The sequence below is a fragment of the Ochotona curzoniae genome, unplaced genomic scaffold (genome assembly GCF_017591425.1).
Source record: "Ochotona curzoniae isolate NIBS_2020 unplaced genomic scaffold, NIBS_Ocur_1.0 contig_4064, whole genome shotgun sequence".
NCBI classification, from domain to species: domain Eukaryota; kingdom Metazoa; phylum Chordata; class Mammalia; order Lagomorpha; family Ochotonidae; genus Ochotona; species Ochotona curzoniae.
This window is the reverse complement of record NW_024466107.1, coordinates 8,679,765-8,698,847: the sequence shown is the minus strand read 5'-3', so window position 1 is coordinate 8,698,847 and position 19,083 is coordinate 8,679,765. Positions and strand designations below refer to the sequence as shown.

Below are 19,083 nucleotides of genomic sequence, written 5' to 3'. Positions count from 1 at the left end.
CATGGTGCAAGCCCACTACATTATTCTTTATTTTTAAAAACATCACTCTTGAGCATCGATTGAAGGAGTTTTCTCCATGTGATGACGGTGTGAGTTGTAAGGCATGCACTCTGGCCCTGTGATGGGATCTGAAAGTGCAGTGCACCAGTGGCTGAAGCCTCAGCTCTTAATGTGAGCCTGCCACAGCTGCTCTTACAAACGAGCCCTCGCTAAACCTCGGCAGCCATGCCGTTTACAGAGGACAGTACTGCACAGAGGTGGCGCTCTGGCCCATGTCATGGAACTGCTCGGTGTCGGGAGCAAGGCTAGAAGCTGTGTTATACTCGTGGTTTTTTGCGGTGACCCACACTATCGGGCTGCCTCTTTTTAACCGTGATCTTACAAGACCGTCTCATTGCTTGGAATGTGCTCATGAAACGTGTAAAATCCATTCTCTTTATGTTAATATAATAAAAGAATAAAGTTTGAAGATGAAAAACAAAAAAGATCATTTCAGCCCTGCATCCCCAAGACACGCAGTAGACCCTGGCTAAAAATAGTGACCAGTGAGCTCAGGCAGAGGAGCCAGCATTCCTGTCAAAAGTGGCCATTCACCGTCTGCCCACGGGTGCCAACTTCGCTTGCCCCTGCTGTGTCCCAGGCAGACTACTCAGAGAGTCCCTGGAAAAGTAGAATTAAGACATTTTGATGCAAAATAATTGTGAAATTCATGCGTTGTTTTCATAGTGCACATTTGTCATGAGATTTTTTGAAGACCCCACATGCTTGTTTTATGCATCGAGTGGCTGAGAGAGCTGAGTGGCTGGTGTCGCTTAAACACGTCCTGGCTGTTTGCATTGAGTATGTGTATTAAAGTATGTAATCTGTGAAAACAGAGATCATGCGCACAGCAGCTACAGGGCGCTCACGTGGGAGAGCTTGATGTTCTTTGTAAGTCAGTCAGTAGGGAAAAGTGCACGAGCATTGTGGCAGCGCAGGGGGCTGTGCCTCTCACGGAGGCCGTGCCTACGGACTGCAGGCTTCCCGCGTCTGGGCGGTGGCACCTGTTCAGAAACCAAGCAAGTGAAGCTTATTGTTTCAGGATGGCTTGTTTTAATCTGTTACCAAGTGCCTTATCTCACCCCCAAACTGTAAACAATCCCCCAGCAGGAACGGCCTCCTATACCGAAGTTCCTCCCGCACGGCTGTAGGGGGTTTGTTGGCCGAGCGGAAGAGTGGTGCATGTGTGCAGATTTGGCCCCCTTCGCCCGCCACACACACACACACACACTGTGGTTCATGCTAGACCCGTCTGGAGGAATGAAGTCAGGGAGAATGTCATTTAGCTCACACAGAAGTAATTGGTTTTATCAGTAGAAATGTGAGCGAGGTAATAGTACTGCCACATTCGGGGGATGCTCCCTTGAGAAGCTGATAAACTGGAATGAATCCAGAAGGAAATGCCAAGGCAGGCGAGGCTCTAGAGCTCACGTGGTGGGCACAGGCAGGTGCCAGGTAACTTGGTCCTGCGCGTGGGAGGAGGCAGGGGGCCGAGTGCACCCACAGCACATGGAGGGGAGGAAGGAAGCGGAAGCCGGGGCCCTGGGCGCGGCCCTCTCCCGGCGTCTGAAGGCTGCTGGTGCGGAGGAAAAGCAGCTCATGTGACTGCAGAGGCAAGAGCCAGGGTGTGTGAGTGGCTGTTGAGTGGGGACAGTTCTTTAGCACAAAATGAAGAATTTTGAGAAACGTGGAGTGTGCTACCTTCTCGGTCGGTGAGAACTTCCTCTGAGGTTTTCCGGTGAGTTAGGTGCGTTTCTGCCAGTTGTTATAGAAAGCAGCTATTCCTGGCGTTGGGTGGAAGTTAAATGTTAGGGGTCTGTGCCTCTTGGTATCATGAGAGCCAGTGAGTGCTCATAGACGCATGCAAGACTGAAAAACAGATCATTCCTCCTGAGCTTGCTTCTATTTGTTGAAGAACTCTGCAGCACACAGAGCCAGTTCTTAGTGCGGTGAGACAGGAAAGAAATCATAGTAAAAACTGACACATGTATTTCCTAAGATGTATTTATTTTTACTGGAAAGTCAGATACACAGAGAGAAGGAGAGACAGAGAGAAACAGATTCCCTCCACTGACTCTCACCTCGAGTGACCACAGCAGTGGAACTGAGCCTATCCGAAACCAGGAGCCATGAGCTTCTTCCGAGTCTCCCATGCAGGTACAGGGTCCCAAAGCTTTGGGCTGTTCTCACCTGCTTTCCCAGGCCACAGCACGATGGAAGTGGGGCAGCTGGGACACAAACTGGCACCCATATGGGATCCCAACATACACAAGGCGAGGATTTTAGTCACTTGGCCATTATGCCAGGCCCAGCATTCATTTTTAGGTTAGTTTTCACAGAAGGGAAAGTTTAAAAAATGGAGAATTATCCATACCAAGCTTCAAATGTTATTTTACGTATTAACTTGTTATGTGAAAGGATGTACAAGTTCAGTTATGGACAACTAGGAGAAAGACTGCAGTTGCTGTACAGGGAAATGTACCAGCACACTGCAGGATTTCCCTCTCCGCTCATTGCCAACGCTGCGTTCCTGCGTCTCCTAGAAGACCTAAGACCCCTACAGCATGGAGGCACTGGATATGAAAAAACATCACGTTTTGAGTTTTCCCAGAGCTCCTAGCTTGTGAGACGGAGGAGGTCGCCTACTGGAAGTCGGCTTGGTGCCCGTTCCCGTGTCTGTCACTGAACACTTTGCACTCAAGGCAGCCTGCCCTCCTGTTGGCCTCGGGGATCCTGGCAGCCCGGGCCAGCTTGCTGCCAGCCTCAGGAGCTGTTTACATTTCCAGCCCTTGGTTGGTTTTCTGTGGCCATAACCAAGTCCTGAGACTGAGTAATTTATGTAGAGTGGGGTTGGATTTGGGTCACAGTCCTGGGGGTTGGGACGTCCCGGGCACTGGCTTCTGGCTGGCCCTCTTACTGTGTCCCAGCATGGAGAGGCAGGGCAGGCTGCGGGCTCAGGACTGGCTCGGCCTCGGCTGATCCTGGTTCTGGCCCAAAGGCCCCTCTGCCAGATATTGTCAGCATGGACTGGGGGGTGCCGTTTCCAGCATGTGAACTTCGGGGGACACAGCAGCACTGTCAGACCCTAGCGTGCTGTTTTAAAGCCTTGTGGATGACTTTCTCAGATATTTGTCTTTAAAAACAGAACACACACGTCAGGGTACACAAGGTGACGGACTTAGGACTGCTTGTGAAGGACTGTATGTGATAACAGCATGGGGAGATCAGTTGGGAGCAGGGAATTTGGGGAGGGGACAAGGGGAATCCCGGAGCCTATGGAATTGTATCATAGAATTAAAAATAAAACAGAAGAAAAGGAACAGCAAAAAAGCATAGCCTAGCATCTATCTTTCACTCTCATCATAACTCTAAAGCAAGTACATGTTCACGTTTACACAGCTCACTGTCCTGAGCCCTAACTGTGAGAGTAATTTGCCCACCACCCCTTGCGCCCCAAGGACCTGACGCAGCCACAGTCGGGAGCCAGGGGCGGTCAGGCCACCTCAGCTGTGCTCCTGGGAGCTGCCACTTCCACGGCAGGGTCCTAAACACAGGGCAGTGTCCAGGGCCTGCCGCGGTGAAGCCGCCCCTTGGCCCTGCCCGGAGTGACCACCGCCAGTGGGACTGAATTTATCCTGATGCTTGTACAGGTTGGGAGGAAAGTCACTCTAAACATTGCGTAGCTGTGTTTGCTATGCTCTTCAGCTTTCTCTTCACTGTTGCAGCTCAAAAGCTGTATCTTTTTTTTTAATGTACTTTTAAAATAAAAGTAAAAGCAGTTCTGCTAAGGAAGTTTTTTTCTTAAGATTTATTTATTTTTATTGGAAAATCATGTATACACAGAGGAGGTGAGACAGAGAGGAAGATCTTCCCTCTGTTGATTCACTCCCCCAGTAGCCACAACAGCCAGAGCTGAGCCAATCCAAAGCCAGGAGCCCGGAGCTGGGTTCAGGGTCCCAAAGCTTTGGGTTACCCTTGACTGCTTTTCCAGGCCACAAGCAGGGAGCTGGGTGGGAAGCAGGGCTGCCGGGATTAGAACCAGTGCCCATGGCAAGGACTTTAGCTGCTAGGCTACCCCACTGAGCCCAAGAAAATTTTTGTTTTAATATTTATTTATTTTTATTGGAAAAGCAGATTTACAGAGAAAAGGAGAGACAGAAATAAAGATATTCTGTGCACTGGTTTACTCTCCAAGTGGCTGCAACTGTCAGAGTTGAGCCAATCCAAAGCCAGAGTCAGGAGGTTCTTCAGGTCTCCTATGTAGGTGCAAGACCCCAAGGCTTTGGGCCATCCTCCACTGCTTTCCCAGGCAACAAGCAGGGAGCTGGGAAGGAAGTGGAGCAGCTGGGATCCAAACGGGTGCCCGTATGGAATCCTGGCAGATGTAAGGTAAGGATTTAGCCACTAGGCCATTGCGCCAGGCCCCCCACCCAATTTTTTTTTTTTTTTTTTGTATTTATTGTTAGTTGCGAAGCAGATTTTATAAAGGAGAGACAGAAGTCTTGATCTCCTGGTTCGCTCCCCAAATGGTTGAAGTGATCAGAGCTGAGCCAATTTGAAGCCAGGAACTTCTTCAGGTCTCGCATTTGGGTGCAGGGGGCTAAGGACTTGAGCCATCCTCCACTGCCTTCCCAGGCCATAAGCAGGGAGCTGGCTCCAAAGTGGAAATGCTGGGACACGAACCAGCACCCTCATGGCAAGCCAGAGCTGCAGGTAGAGAATTAGTACGTGACATCACTGCTCTGACCCCTATGAAAGTTTTTTTCTTAAGTCCTAAAATCACAATTAGAATTCTTTTGTGTAATTTTGTAGAAGCGAAGTCTGTGTTGACAATGGAGTGGGTTGATGCATGCCTTAAGAAAGCTTGGTAATACTCTGAAGCTGCACTCTCCTACTTCTGTTTAAGTATTTCTAATACATCCATAATTCCTTTGAGTAGGTATTCACCTTTAAACTTTCCTTCTTTCATGTAGGGGGTAGAGGCCTTGTTTCAACTTCTACCAATGGAAATTTGATTTTTCCCAACACTGTTTTGTGGAAGAAAGCATTCTTCCTCTTGGGAGTGATTTTAGCTCTTGTTAAAGAAGTTAAAAAACCAGCGAAGGCTGGTGAGGATGCAGACAAGCTCTCCTGATGCGCTCTTGGCGGGAACGCATAGCAGTGCAACCACGGTGGAAGACAGTGTGGAGTTTGTCAGAAAACAAAAAGTCGATGTCCCGGGTAACCTGCCTGTGCCGCTCCAGGGAGCGTACCTGAAGGAAGCACCACCAGTGTGAGAGTCAGCTGTGCTGCCGTCCTTCCTGCAGCTTGAGTCTTAGTAACAGGTGTGGAATCAACCCAGATGTGCAGCAAGATGTGCATACACACGATGGAGTATTACTCAGCCATAGACAAGGAAAGGCTGGCATATGCAGCAAAGTGGACACAGCTGGAGAACATGACGCCAGCTGAAAGGAGTCAGACCCAAAGGGACAGCTGGTGTGTGTTCTCTTACTTGCGGTGCTTCATTTATGTGGCGATTGTGAGACGTGTGCGGTTGTCCTGTCATTTGGCATAATATATATTCAAGAGTGCTTCACTGAGCCATACCATAACAAGGTACTTTTATTTTACAAGTTTAAAAAAATGATATGGAAAGACTGCACACTTATGGGATATGAGTAATGCTTTGTCCTTAGCTTGAGTGTTGGCTTTATCTGTATGCTTAAGTGCATTTTTGATATATATATATATGAAATGTACCAATGAAATTTTTTAAATAAATCACTCAGCATTCATTACAAGGCTACAGATTACAGACTCCCTGGCTTGAGTTTTGTTGCCCAGTTGGCCATCAGTCCCCCTACATTTTGCCAATATCAACATCATATATGAAAAGAAAATTATATTGATTTGAAGCACAGAGTTAGAGGGCAAGACATCTGCTAGTTCATTCCACAGGTGGTTGCAATGGCCAGGGCCGGGCCTTGCTAAGGCCGGGAGCCGGGAGCTCGTAGCCGGGAGCCGGGAGCCGGGAGCTCGGAGCTCTCACACGGTGCAGATCAGTCACTTGGGCTGTCTTCTGCTGCTTAGCAGGGAGCCGAGTGGGAATGGAGCAGCCAGGACTTGAACACGTGCCAATGTGGGATGCTGGCATTACAGGTGGCAGCTTAACCCACCAAGCCTCAATGCTGGCCCCACTTTTTCTTTTCTTAGCGATTTTTTTGTTTGTTTGTTTGTTTGTCTGAAAGACTGAGTTAGTGAAGAAAGACTTTGAGAAAGGAAACTTCCATCTGCTAGTTCACTCCCCTGAATGACCGGAAGTCAGAAGCAAGGCGTCTCTTCTGGGTCCTAGCATTTGGGCCATCCTCTGCTGTTTTCCCAGGGCATTAGCAAGGAACTGGATCCAAAGTGGAGTAGCCAGGCCTCTAGCCGGTGCCCTGATGGGCTAGTGGTGGCTCACCCACTGTGCCATAGTGCTCACGCCTTGCATCCTTTGTTTTGGAGACAGGTGGATGGCCACTAGGGTTGCAGCAGAGGAGAGCTTTGGATGCAGTTGGGAAGGTATAGCTTGTTCTTTGCAGAGAGAGCGCAGAGGGCAGAGGCCCCTGAGTGTGCTGGGAGGCTGCGCATGCCTCCGCAGGCTGCTAGTGCTGTCAGCACCCTGCCTGCCAGCTCTGCCTGGTCCCCCTGGGGCTGCTGACACCTCTGCCTTTGAGGGGTCAGGGGACAAGGTAGGAAGAGCTCTTTGCTCTCTCTTCAATCCAGATCTAGGAGGCTTGTCAAATGGTTTCTGTCAATGGTAGGGAAGAAATTCAAAATAGATTGGTGAACAAACTCCAAATTTCCTTCCAGGTGCCAGTTTGTGTCCCAACTGCTCCACTTCCAATCCAGCTGTGTGCTTCTGGCCTGAGAAAGCATCAGTGAGATGGCCCAGATCCTTGGGCCCCTATACTCACGTGGCAGACCTGGAAGGAGATCCCAACTCCCAGCTTTGGGTCAGCTCAGCCCTGGCCTGGCCCTTGCAGCCGTTTGGGGAGTGAACCAGTGGATGCAAGATCTTTCATTCTGTCTCTCCATCTCTGTGAAAATAGAAACAAATCTTTAAAAAAAAAAAAGAGCATTTCCATCTTACATTTATGTATTTTTCATACAATGTTTTTGGCAGTCATTGCCTTTGCTGCATGTGGCATAAATCTTACAGGAAATAATTTTCTATTCTGCCTCTTATCACCTGTAAGTAGATGATCTTGTCACAACCTCCCCCTTACACACACACTCACTCTTTTCCCATAGAGTTGTGCTTATGTCCATCAGCCCTATGTTTTGGAGCCCACAATGAGCCAATGATTGGATATTAATGAACAAATTAATTAAGGCGATATGCAGGATGCTCAAAATAACATGAAATTCAAAAGATTTTTTTTTAATTTATCTTTTTTATTTTTGATGATGTTTACATAGTTGCCCAGGATGAGATTATTGTTTCTGAATCTTCTCCCTTCTTCCTTCTTGTGTCTGGAGGAAGGAGGAAAATTAGGGGAGAAGCCACAGCCAGCCTCCCTGCCACCCCAGTGCCTGGGGTGGGGAACAGCCACCCAGTGCCACCCCAGCATCCTGATGTGGGGCATGCTCTGAGGGTTCCACTGTAGTGGTTTTGATAGTTCTGACATGCTGTTGAGCTTGCCAATCCAAGGATGGGGAAATCCTTCCGAGGGCCATCTGTGACTCAGTACACCCCAGAGTCTCCATTTGCCCAGGTATTTGCTGTCAATGGCTGGGGTATTTGACCAGTTTGTTCTGCCTTCCTTCCTCTGCTGTGGTACCAAATGTCCTCTGCAGGTCCCAGTGGGCTGCCGTATCCTCCATGTGTGTCTGGGTATGCCATCCACTTCTCTGTCAAAACCATCTGCCAATGGGTGCTGTGAACTGACCCGGCCTGGCCCACCCCCAGACCTGAGCCATACGTATGCCTGCCAGCACCATAAGCCTGGTCTGGGCTGCTCCCAGCCTTGGTTCTTGTGCTCACCTGCGGTGACTATATCCTAACAAAGGAGTTCTCCAAGCTTCTCTGTCAGGCCTCTTCCCAGTGGCAGAGCTTGTACACACGGTGGGTCTTTGGCCCAGACTGACTTAATCCTACTCCAGTCCTAACAGAAACAGTGGCCTTGCCCGGCCAGCCCACACCCATTCCAGTTCTTACTGTTGAGTGTGACAACCCAGCCATACCTGATGCACACCAGATGCAGTTCTTATATAGTGAATGCCAAGACCTAGCTCAGCCCGTCCTATATTCTTCCTGACTCTCATGAGCACTCGCGGGTGCTTGGCTAGCCCAGTCTGGTGTACCCCAGGCCCCATCCACCCCCATGCTGAGGGACGTTGCAGTCATGTCCCGCCCAGAATGCTGCCTCCATTCCGGCTCTTGCGCTGTGTCCCAGGGCTCCCATGGGTCGGTTTTTATGGCATGAAGCGGGGGGCATACGAAGTGTGCCCATGTGGCTCTGATGATCGTTTCTTAGGATTAGCCATAAAGGAACAACTTTTGACTTTGCCACATTGATGCCATGCTGCTGATGTTTTTTGACACATAGGAATGTATGAAAATAATATGGATGCAATTGTTCGCTTTGAAAATCAGTGCAATCTGGCTGAGGACTCTCAAAGCATTCCTTTGTCTGCACATTCAAAAGGATACCACTTGTACATTCAGAATAGCCAACCTGCTTCCCCTCTGGTCAGTACTTGATAACCAGAGCACATACAAACAGAATCCCCTTTCATTGCTGCTGTTAATTGTGAAAGAGTTTTATTCTTCCCCATGTCCCCAAATTCTGAAGCTGGTACGGTTCCAAGGTGTCCTGAGTACAGATATCTGGCTTTGGATTAAATCTCCGAGGAGTTTTATATTCACTCCCCACTTCCTGTGGAAGGGAAGTTTTAATAATCATTACAGTTATGTGGAGTTGCAAATTCAGCAGTCTTCTTTTCTGGAATATCTTCTAACTATGAATTTGATATTTTTCTGTGTAGCAGATTTCATCTTATCCACTTGAAGTTAAGGCAAGTTATTTAATACCTTTTCATTAGATAGACCAGAATTTTGGGAGATAACCATGTTTGGATTTTGTTTCGTGTTGTTAGAGAGGAGGCTATACCTCACAAAATGACTGGGGAAAAGCCGATTTACAAGCACTAAGAATGTGCATTTCTGGGGCTTGGTGAATTTCTTCGTAACTGAACTGATTCACAAGTCATTTGATCCTCGTGAATGTAGTTGAGTGTATGATCTAGTTTTTGAGACTTAGAAGTAGGATGTGCTGTAATGAACAGGCCTGGACCTGAGAGTGAGTTGCTGTCTTCTGAGAACCCTCCCCTCCCAGCTCCCCCCTGGACTTCGCTGGGCCCCAGCAGCCCTGCCAGGACACCTCCTGGCTCTGGACACCACGTGGAGGCGTGGTGGCCTGGTGGCCTAGCCCTGGCCCGCTCAGATCCACACACCCGCCCCCCCATCTGCGGAGTGCTGGGGCCGCTCAGCTGCTCCTGGCACGGACAGGCTGGGCACTGCCCCCCGACACGGTAGTCCTGCACGTTTCTGCTTCCACATGGGGGCAATGCCCATCTCCTTTCTGAGCACTCCTGTCTCCAAGCCTGTGTTGTCCCCCTGTGTAATCCTTCTGTCACTGCTGCAGCCTGTCCCCTTGGAACTCCCCGGGGACTGAGCACGACATATTCCAGGTCAGACTGTGTACCACATGTCCTTTTACTGCTCCCACCCCCAGTGCTTTGTACTGAGGGAGCTTGGTCTGTATCTGACCATCGCATCAGGTGCCTCCTTCGGATGAATGCCCTCAGACACCCTGCTCAGGTGCTCACGGTGTGTGGGCTGTCCTGCCCATTTACTGAGGATTCTGGAACTAAGCAGTAAGCCGGTTAGCCCATGCACCGTGTATAAGCCAGGTGACCCAGTAGGCCCGTGCCCCACAGCACACCAGAGTGCTGTTGGAATATCATGCTGAGATTGTTCTGTGTTAAACATCAGCATATATCTTATACTTCAAGAAAGACAAGCCTTGCTGAGGGTTTTGCTGCTTGGTTTACACAGACATGATCTTTCTGTTTCGGCTGTCCGGGTATCCCTGTGCTTTAAGACAGCGATGCTTTCCTAAGGCTTTCCCATCCCCTCTGTCTCCTTCCTCCCCAGAAGGGGACATAGAATCCTGGAAGCTCCCTGAAGCCTGCCTGAAAAGAAAGGTGTCAGCAGTGACTCCCGCTTGCTAGTAGCTGTCCTGCTGTGATTATGGCAAGGTCCGTGTGCTAGGCTGGCGCTTGTGGTATGGCTGGCATGTGCCAGGCAGAGTGGCTTCGCTAGTTTGTGAGAAGTTTTGGGAAACAGAAGGCATCAAGCTGGAGGGCAGGTACGTGCAGTGGTGCGGAAAGCGCGGGTGCAGATCCAAGGAATTAGATGTGTCTGCGACACAGGGCGTACTTGGGGAACTGGCAGGAGATGGGGGTGGGGAAAAGTGGGTGGACGTGGTCGAATTCTGGGTCAGTCAGCCAGAGAAGCTAATGACTTGACTTTTGATAGGGCTGCTTCTTATAACAGCCAGGTGGATGGCAAGACGTGGCACTTTCCGATCCCTTGTGCCTGGGTCTGGGTGACCTTAGCCCTGTCCCCTGAGCAGGTGGACTTTCCTCTCAGTGGAGCTCCAACTGTATTTGCTTTGTGTTTAAAGTGTCGACACTAGTAGTTGTAGCAACATTTATAATGATAAGAACAGTGACACGGTTGTCCTTATTACCAGACTTGCTGTGGGACTTTGATTTTTTTCTTACAATTTTAACCTAGGGGAAAATCCTGTTTCATCGCAGCAGCCAGCCCGGTGTTTACGGCTGACCATGGCAGCTCCGTGAAGGGGAGCTCTCCATGGGCTGGTGATTGGAGTGGAAGACAGATCCTGTTGCCGTGGGAGTGGAGTGGCTCTCTGGCTACACTCTGTTCCTCTGAAGTTAGCACATACAGCAACGAATAGCTGAGCAATTCTGGGCAGCCTCTTGCACTGCTCCCCTCAGCCTCATGTAGAACTGTTAGGGTGGCCAGCTGCTGGCTTCACTGGCCTTCGGGAGACAGCTGGATTGTGGTAGCTCAGTGTGAGAGTCGAGGTTTAACCACTTAGTTACTCTAGGCAGGCACGCAGACTGAAATCACTGCCAATGTTATAAATGCAGAGTGACAGTCACATGAACGATGCAGATTTGTCACTTGTCATGTAGTCAGGAATGTCTCAGATGGAGTTATTTTGAGTCACTGTATTACATGTTCAGCTCACCTTTCTTGTTTCAAGTGATTGAAAGAAACAAACTGATAAGTGATGATTTTTTTAGATTCAAAATTATACGACTCTGTTCCGATTTCCTCCAACAATTTTCCACTTAGTTTTTAGTTATAATATTTTAAATTACATTATTGGTGATTCCCACTAGTTTATAGTTATGTTTTATAACTAAAACTGTACTTATAACTATAATTTGTTATACTATTTTAAGTTATCTGGTGATTTTCTGTTTTAAAAACTGAATGCAGATGTATGCAGAGTAGAACGCCTGGCCTCTCCGTGCTGCCCCGCCCTGCCCCGTCTTTGGCCGTTTCTCCCGGGTACTGTTACAGTTGGTGTGTGTGTGCCCCCTGTGCCCCCTGTGTCCCCTGTGCCTGCATGCAGAGGCAGACAGAGTGGGGCCCCTAACTCCGAGCAGGGAGCCGCGCTGTGCGCATCTGGGTCTTCTGTGATTGCCTTTCTTACACAAAGTTACTCCTCGGAGTTTCTTTTTTTTCCTTTCCTTTCCTTCCCCCCTCCCCAAAGATTCCTTTATTTTTATTGGAAAGGCAGATTGTTCCAGATAGAGAGAGAGAGAGATATCTTCTATTCACTGGTTCACTCCTCAAATGGCTGCAACAGTCAGAGCTGAGCTGATCCGAAGCTGGGAGCCAGGAGCTGTTTCTGAGCCTTCCGCATAGGTGCAGGGTCCCAAGGCTTTGGACTGTCCTCTACTGCTTTCCCAGGCCACAAGCAGGGAGCTGGGTGGGAAGTGGGACTGCCAGGACACGAACTGATACTCATATGGGACGCTGGCACTACGGGCAGAGGGTTAGCTTGCTGCGCCGCTGTGTCAGCCTCCAGTTTTGTTTCTTTTTTTTTTAATTGAGTGAAATGATAGAGTAGTGATGAGGCAATTCCTAGGATGGTTAAATGATAAAACATTTTAAAATACAGAAAAGTAAGACAGCAAAGGTTCCGTTATGCATCATGGGTGTATAAAAGGGCCCTCTGGGGCCATGTTAATTGCAAGATAGAATGAGTTTGACTCTGCTTTAAGAACAAATCAGGGAATGTTTCATCATTCTTTGGAACAAATTTCAAACATGAAATTGAGTTTGTTTGCTGCTGAGCAGAGACTATCAGGGTTTAAAAATTTCAACTATCAAGACTATCAAGACTTCAAAATTTACTGGAAGCCAAATCACGAGAAAACAGATGTGTACAGTGTAATATGAAGTAAATCCCAGTGGTTATTGTGGTAACATTACTTCATTTGGTAGGTATTAAGTGCCCCTGTGCTCAGAAATGGGCATAATTGGAGGTTACATGTTAGTGGAGAATCCAGAGAATAAGCTGTTGAAGTAGCAGGCAGCGTCTGGGGCGGGGATGCTGGAAGGGGGTGCTGTGAAGGCAGCGCGAGGGGCAGACCACTGCTCCCCGCGTCGGTGCAGAGATGAGCAGGGACACAGGCAGAGCTTCCAGCAGATTCTAAAGGAAATGGGGTGGAGTGCTGTCGCGGGGAGAGTCGATGAACCAGCTGCAGTACTCAGGCCTTCTTCCCTTAGGTGGACGGAGCTGCCCAGGCCTCCACAGCAGCCGGGCACGTTGCTCACCACACGTGGAAGCCACACGTGAACGCGCTGTGCACCTGTCAGCACCCGATTTAGAACTTCAGAGACCCAGCCCGTCGTCCACCCAGGCTGTGGAGAGGGTGTCCATGGGAAGGTGTGCATCGGTGTATCAGCTGCCAGGCAGCCCAGGCGTGCTGTGTGTCCATCCGGCAAACACTTCTCGTTTCATTCGCAAACGGGTGAGACTGCCTGGGAGCAGCAGTACCACAGAGGCCTGCCACAGGGGGCTCCCACACCTGCCCGCTACCCTGGAGCAAGGCTCTGCCCTGGCTGCTGGGGACAACTGGGGAATGAACCGGCAGATAAAAGCTTGCTCTCTTTCTCTGCATTGGTTTGTTTTGAACAAACAAAAATGCAGGGGCCTGTGTTGTGGCATAATGGGTTAAGCCACCACCTGCAATGCCAGGGTTCTGTATGGATACCACTTGAGTCCCAGCTGCTCTATTCCTAATCCAGCTCCATGGATTGTGCTGCTGGGAATCCAAGTAATTGGGCCCCCTGCCTCCATGTGGGAGATGTGGAAGAAGTTCCTGGCTTTGGCTTGGCCCAGCCCTGGTTGTTTTGGCCGTTAGGGGAATGAAGCAGTGGAGGAAAGATCTCTTTTTTCTCTGTGACTCTGCCTTTCAAATGAATAGTAAACTGTATCTTTTTTTTTTTTTAAATGCTGTATAAAGCTATCAACAAGACAGACAACAAGGTCTTGAATCAGCGTTTTTTTGTAAAGCAGCATGTCCGCAGCAGACAAGGACTAAGGCTCAAAGACCTAAAACAAATAAGGAGAAGGGGATGAAGGAGTGAATGGCAGGAGGAAGGAAGGCACAAACTGTGGGGTTTGGGGGAAGACAGGAAGGAAAAAATGCAGGAGACTGGCACCTGTGCCCTGGCGATTCTGCTGGGGTGTTGTCTTGTTCCTGCCTCAGCTCCTCTAGAGTGACCCTTAGTCACCGGTGGGAGTCTGTTTGCAGGGCAGTCCCCACAGGGGCCACAGACGCCATGCCTTTGGGCACAGACAGTCCCCATGGGTGTCACACGCCTTCAGGCACATATCAGGGTATGATCCATGTGAGATGCTGTGGTTCCTGTTGATTTTTGGTGGGTGCAGTTAGGGGTGGCTGGGAGGCCCGGTCTGAATGTTGGTGGTAGGAAGCTAAGTGTATCCTTCATGGCTCTCCTGTTTTCCAAGTACCCACAGAAGATGGACCCTACGGCAGGTGTGTGGCAATGCAGGCCACCAGTGCTGGGAACTGTGGCCACCATGAGTGAGAACCAGCCCAGCTTTCTGTGAGCGGTCCGGCAGGGCTGCCTGCCACGACTCTGCACTGCCTGCACGTGGCCCTCCTGCTGGTCCAGAAGAAACAGGTGCAGGGCACCATTAGCTGTTGGCTGCCTCCTGGTGGTATGGTGAGCGTGGGGCTACAAGTGCCTGTGGTAGTGCTGGCAGTGGTGGGATATGAGGGGTGGGCAGAGGCCAGCTGGCTTCAGGTCCTGCTTGGAGCAATGGCTCTTCAATCGAACACGTCCGTTTCCGGCGCTCTCGATTCTTTCCTGTGAGTTGCGCTTTCCCGATTGAGCCCTTTCCCCTTGGCACAGAGAACATCCTTAGCATACTACATAGGGCGTTTGGTGCTTTTGCTTTCCTTCTCATGCATATGTGAGTATGTCCTTATTTGAACTCTTGTTTGTGAAGGATATTTTGTTTTCTTTGATTTTTTATATATATATTTTTTATTATTATCATTTTATGATGCAGTTCCATAGGCTCTTGGTTTGTGAAGGATATTTTGATCTTTTCTCCTACAGTCCCCAAGCAACCATTGATCTGCTTTCTGTCACTATAAAAAATTACATTTTCTAGAATTTGGTGTAAATGGGATCATCTAGCTTCTCCCTTACAATCCTGAGATCCAGCCATGCTGTGTGTACACTGGCAGTCCATTCCCTTACACTACTGAGTAGTAGTTCATCAAATGTCTACACTGCAGTGTATTGCCTGTCTATGGGCTTCATATTCCTTAGCTATTACAACTAAAGCTTCTGTGAATATTTCTGTGTGGTGATACGTGTTATTCTCTCTTGGGTTAATAGGTGGAAGTTGGGGGAGAGCGGGGGAAGACGCATTGTGGTGTGTCAGGTAGGGCTACCATCTGTCGCACCAGCATCCCATGTGGGCACTGTTTGATGGTGCAGATGTTTGGGCCCCAGCTACCCATGGTGGGAGACCTGGACAAAGCTCCTGGCGCTGGCCTGGCCTGCCCAGCCTTTGAGGCCATCAAGGGAGTGACCAACAGATGAAAGCTTTCCCTGGCTCTCTCTCTTTCTGTAACTCTTTCAAATACATAAATGAATATTTTTAAAATCTAAAATGCTAGGTCATATAGTATGTTTATGTTTACTTATTTATTTATTTATCTATTTATTTTTTACCAAATTGTTCTGCAGAGCAGCGTCATTGTACATTATTGCCAGTGTTGTAGTGAGTAGTCGAGGACACACTGTTAAATAAGCCCCTCTTTGCTTTCTTCGGCTGTTTAATGTTCTCAGCTGCAAGTGGAATTCCAGGTCATGGACTGTACACTTGGTTGGGAATGCAAAGATGTTCTGGAAGTGGGCTGAGGATTATTTTGGTAGAGTTTTGTGGCATGGGCAACTTGGAACACAACATGGAGAGGGGCCATTGTGGCCATGGGTTGACAGTTCTCTTGACTCAGAGGATAACCAGAGAAGAGTCCTGTGACGTGTAAAGGTCAGGACGGCCTCTCGCTCAGGTCTGAAGGCAGGCTTAGCCCTCTCCTTCAACCTGGGCCACTGCTGTCTGCCTGTGCATCTGCTGTCCTCAGGGCTGCCTGCTGTCCTCAGGGCTGCCTGTGCACCTGCCATCCTCAGGGCCGCCTGCCCATCTGCTGTCCTCAGGGCTGCCTGCTGTCCTTAGGGCTGCCTGTGCACCTGCCGTCCTCAGGGCCGCCTGCTGTCCTTAGGGCTGCCTGTGCACCTGCCGTCCTCAGGGCTGCCTGCCGTCCTCAGGGCCACCTGTGCACCTGCCATCCTCAGGGCCGCCTGCTGTCCTCAGGGCCGCCTGCTGTCCTTAGGGCTGCCTGTGCACCTGCTGTCCTCAGGGCTGCCTGCCATCCTCAGGGCCGCCTGCCCATCTGCTGTCCTCAGGGCTGCCTGCTGTCCTTAGGGCTGCCTGTGCACCTGCCGTCCTCAGGGCCGCCTGCTGTCCTTAGGGCTGCCTGTGCACCTGCCGTCCTCAGGGCTGCCTGCCATCCTCAGGGCCACCTGTGCACCTGCCATCTCAGGGCTGTGAAGGCAACAGCTAGTTCTGCGCCAATCTGAAGCTGGGAACCAGGAACCTCTTCCGGGTCTCCCACACGGGTGCAGGGTCCCAAAGCTTTGGGCCATCCTCAGCTGCTTTCCCAGGCCACAAACAGGGACCTGGATGGGAAGTGGAGCTGCTGGGATTAGAACCAGTGCCCATATGGAATCCCGGTGCATTTAAGGCGAGGACTTTAGCTGCTAGGCCATGCCCCCGGGCCCCTTGGTTTTCTTCTGGTCTCATCATTGTCTTCAAATCACTTCCTTATACCCAGAAATGTGTATATAGGTTTTACCAGGTTTCTGGCTTTCCTGGCCTGGCTGTATTTCCACCTGTTGTACACATTTGGGTCACTAGAGCCCCCAGCCATTCATGCGTCCCAGGTGAGACAAGCATCAGTGTATTTGCGTAAGCCAGTCTGTCTCCCCAGTACACCGTCCTCCATCTAGACAGTGACCCAGAGTCTCTTAAAGCTGAGATGCCATCATCTGTACTGAAAACCCACTCTTTCTGAGAAATACAGATTAGTGTGCTTTTTAAAAAATACTCTTACTGCCTAGTTCAGTAACGCCTGCTAATCCAGCACCGTGGCTTTGTTTTCTTTCTTTCTTTTTTTTTTTCACTTATTTATTTTTCTCTCTGTCTAGCCTGAAACTGTGTGACAGTAAGGACCACGTCTCATTGAACTTTGTGCTTTAACATCCGACACAGCTGCTGACACGCAGTTAGCTTCAATTGATTAATGAATCAATAAGTTAGTGAATGAAAGACTGCCTGTTCGTGTTCATGGTCCTCGTTCTCTAGTCTTATCTTTCTTGTTTCTGCTGTTTCCCCAAGATTGTAGACATGATGTGAGCTCTGTGACCTTCACCTGGGGTTTCTTAGCTCTTCAAACCTTGACAGATGGATTTTGAACCTTAGCAAACAAAGTAAAAAAAAAAAAGTTTAACATTTAAACATTTGTTCATGGATGTAGCAATGCAAGGAAGATTTCATCTGCCTTTCCTGTGCAGGCGAGCACAGCTGCTCAGGAGCGAGAGCCTCTGGACAGGCTGGCGCTAATGGGACAGCTCTGCGGGTCACATTCGGTCACACCGAGGCGTTGGGCAACTGGCCTCGCTCCAGTCCAGAGATCCCCTGAGATGCCCTGACGGAAAGCTGAGGCTGCTGTGGAGGGGGCAGCCTTGTGGCACGGACGTTAGGCTGCCACAGCTGTGCGTGTCTCCGTCGCCGTCACAGTGCCCAGTTGAGCTCTGGCTCTTCTCCAGTCCAGCTCCTTGGCAAGGCAGCACATGAGCTCACAAGTGCTCAGGTCCCTGCAACCCATGTGGGAGACCAAGGCAGTTTGGCCCTCACTGTTGGAAACAATTTTGTTGTTAAAGATTGATTTGTCTTTATCGGAAGGGCAGATTCACAGAAATAAGGAGAGAGAGAAAGATCTTCCATCCACTGGTTCACTCCCCTAAGTGGCCGCAATGGCCAGAGCTGAGCCATTCTGAATCCAGCAGCCAGGAACTTCCTCCAGGTCTCCCACGCGAGTGCAGAGTCCCGAGGCTTTTGGGACATCCTCGACTGCTTTCCCAGACCACAAGCAGGGAGCTGGGAGGGAAGTGGAGCTGCCAAGACACACACCATCACCCATGTGGGATCCCGGATTGTGCAAGGTGAGAATTTAGCCACTAGGCCACCGCGGAGGGCCTTGTTTGAAACATTTAAGGAGTAAACAGATAAAAGATCTTCTGCCAAGCGCAGATGCAAAGTCGCAGGCTTCACTGGCAGGCAGGTGGTCCTCCGGGTGCTGGGCAGCAGCTCTCCACTCGGGCACCTGGGCTTTTCTGAGAGGCATTCTGTGTCTCCAGTGTGTTCTGTGTGAACAGCTGAGGCCATTATGCACAACTTGTGTAATCAGAGACCAATCAGCTGGCCTGGTTCTTTTGCAGAACTTCTCCCTGTGGCTCCCTGTCTTCTTCTGCATTGGGAGTCCCTGTAGCTTTGCAGCACGATGGGGAACCACATGGCAGGTGATAGAGCTGTGTAAAATAGAGCCACATGAACTGGGGCTGAACCAGCCAGCCCGTCAGCCTTCCGATGCTTCGCAGGAGTCCAGCTGAGCTAAAATGACAGTGCTCAATGTGGTGCACCCCAAGGGGCATTCTCTGCTGTAATACTGAGTAGAGATTGATGTATTGAAACGTTTGAAAACTGAGGCCAGTGTTATGATACAGTAGGCTGTGTCATGTGTTGCCAGCTGCAGTACCAACATTCCACATGAACGTTAGTTCAAGTCCTGGTTGCTCCACTTCCAGTTCAACTCCCAGCTAATGCTCCTGGAAGGCAACAGTAGATGGCTCAAGTTCTTGGTTCCCTACATGCAGGTGAGGGATCCAGACAGAGTGCCAGACTCCGTCCTGGCTCTGGTCTGGCTTAGCCCTGGTCATTGTTGCCATTTGAAGATGTAAACAGCAGATGAAAAACTCTCTAACTTTCCAACCAGCAAATAAATAATCTTTTTAAAATTTTGAAAATGAATAAGTAAATAAATAAATATAATATAGAATACTTAGAGTGCTCCATGCCCTTGCTTTATAAACAGATCATTTTGAAAGTTTCATTTCTGTTTGATGGAACACAATTCAGCTGGATTTTCACTTGGCAGTTGTGTTTCTGTTCCGTAGGGGTAGACTTCGTTTTGCTGACTGAGCCCTGTGAGTGGCAGCAGTGGAGACTGCCTGTAGAGAGGCTTCGCCTCTAAGTACCACATTTGAAAGGCAGAAGAACAGAGGAGAGAAGGGGAGAGAGGAGA

General features: G+C 49.6%; 1 protein-coding gene across 1 annotated transcript in view; it reads left to right on the top strand.

Moving 5' to 3' along the window:
- ELOVL2 (ELOVL fatty acid elongase 2) overlaps nucleotides 1-19,083 on the top strand; it is a 54,724-nt gene that overhangs the window by 14,300 nt on the left and 21,341 nt on the right. The window lies entirely within an intron of this gene.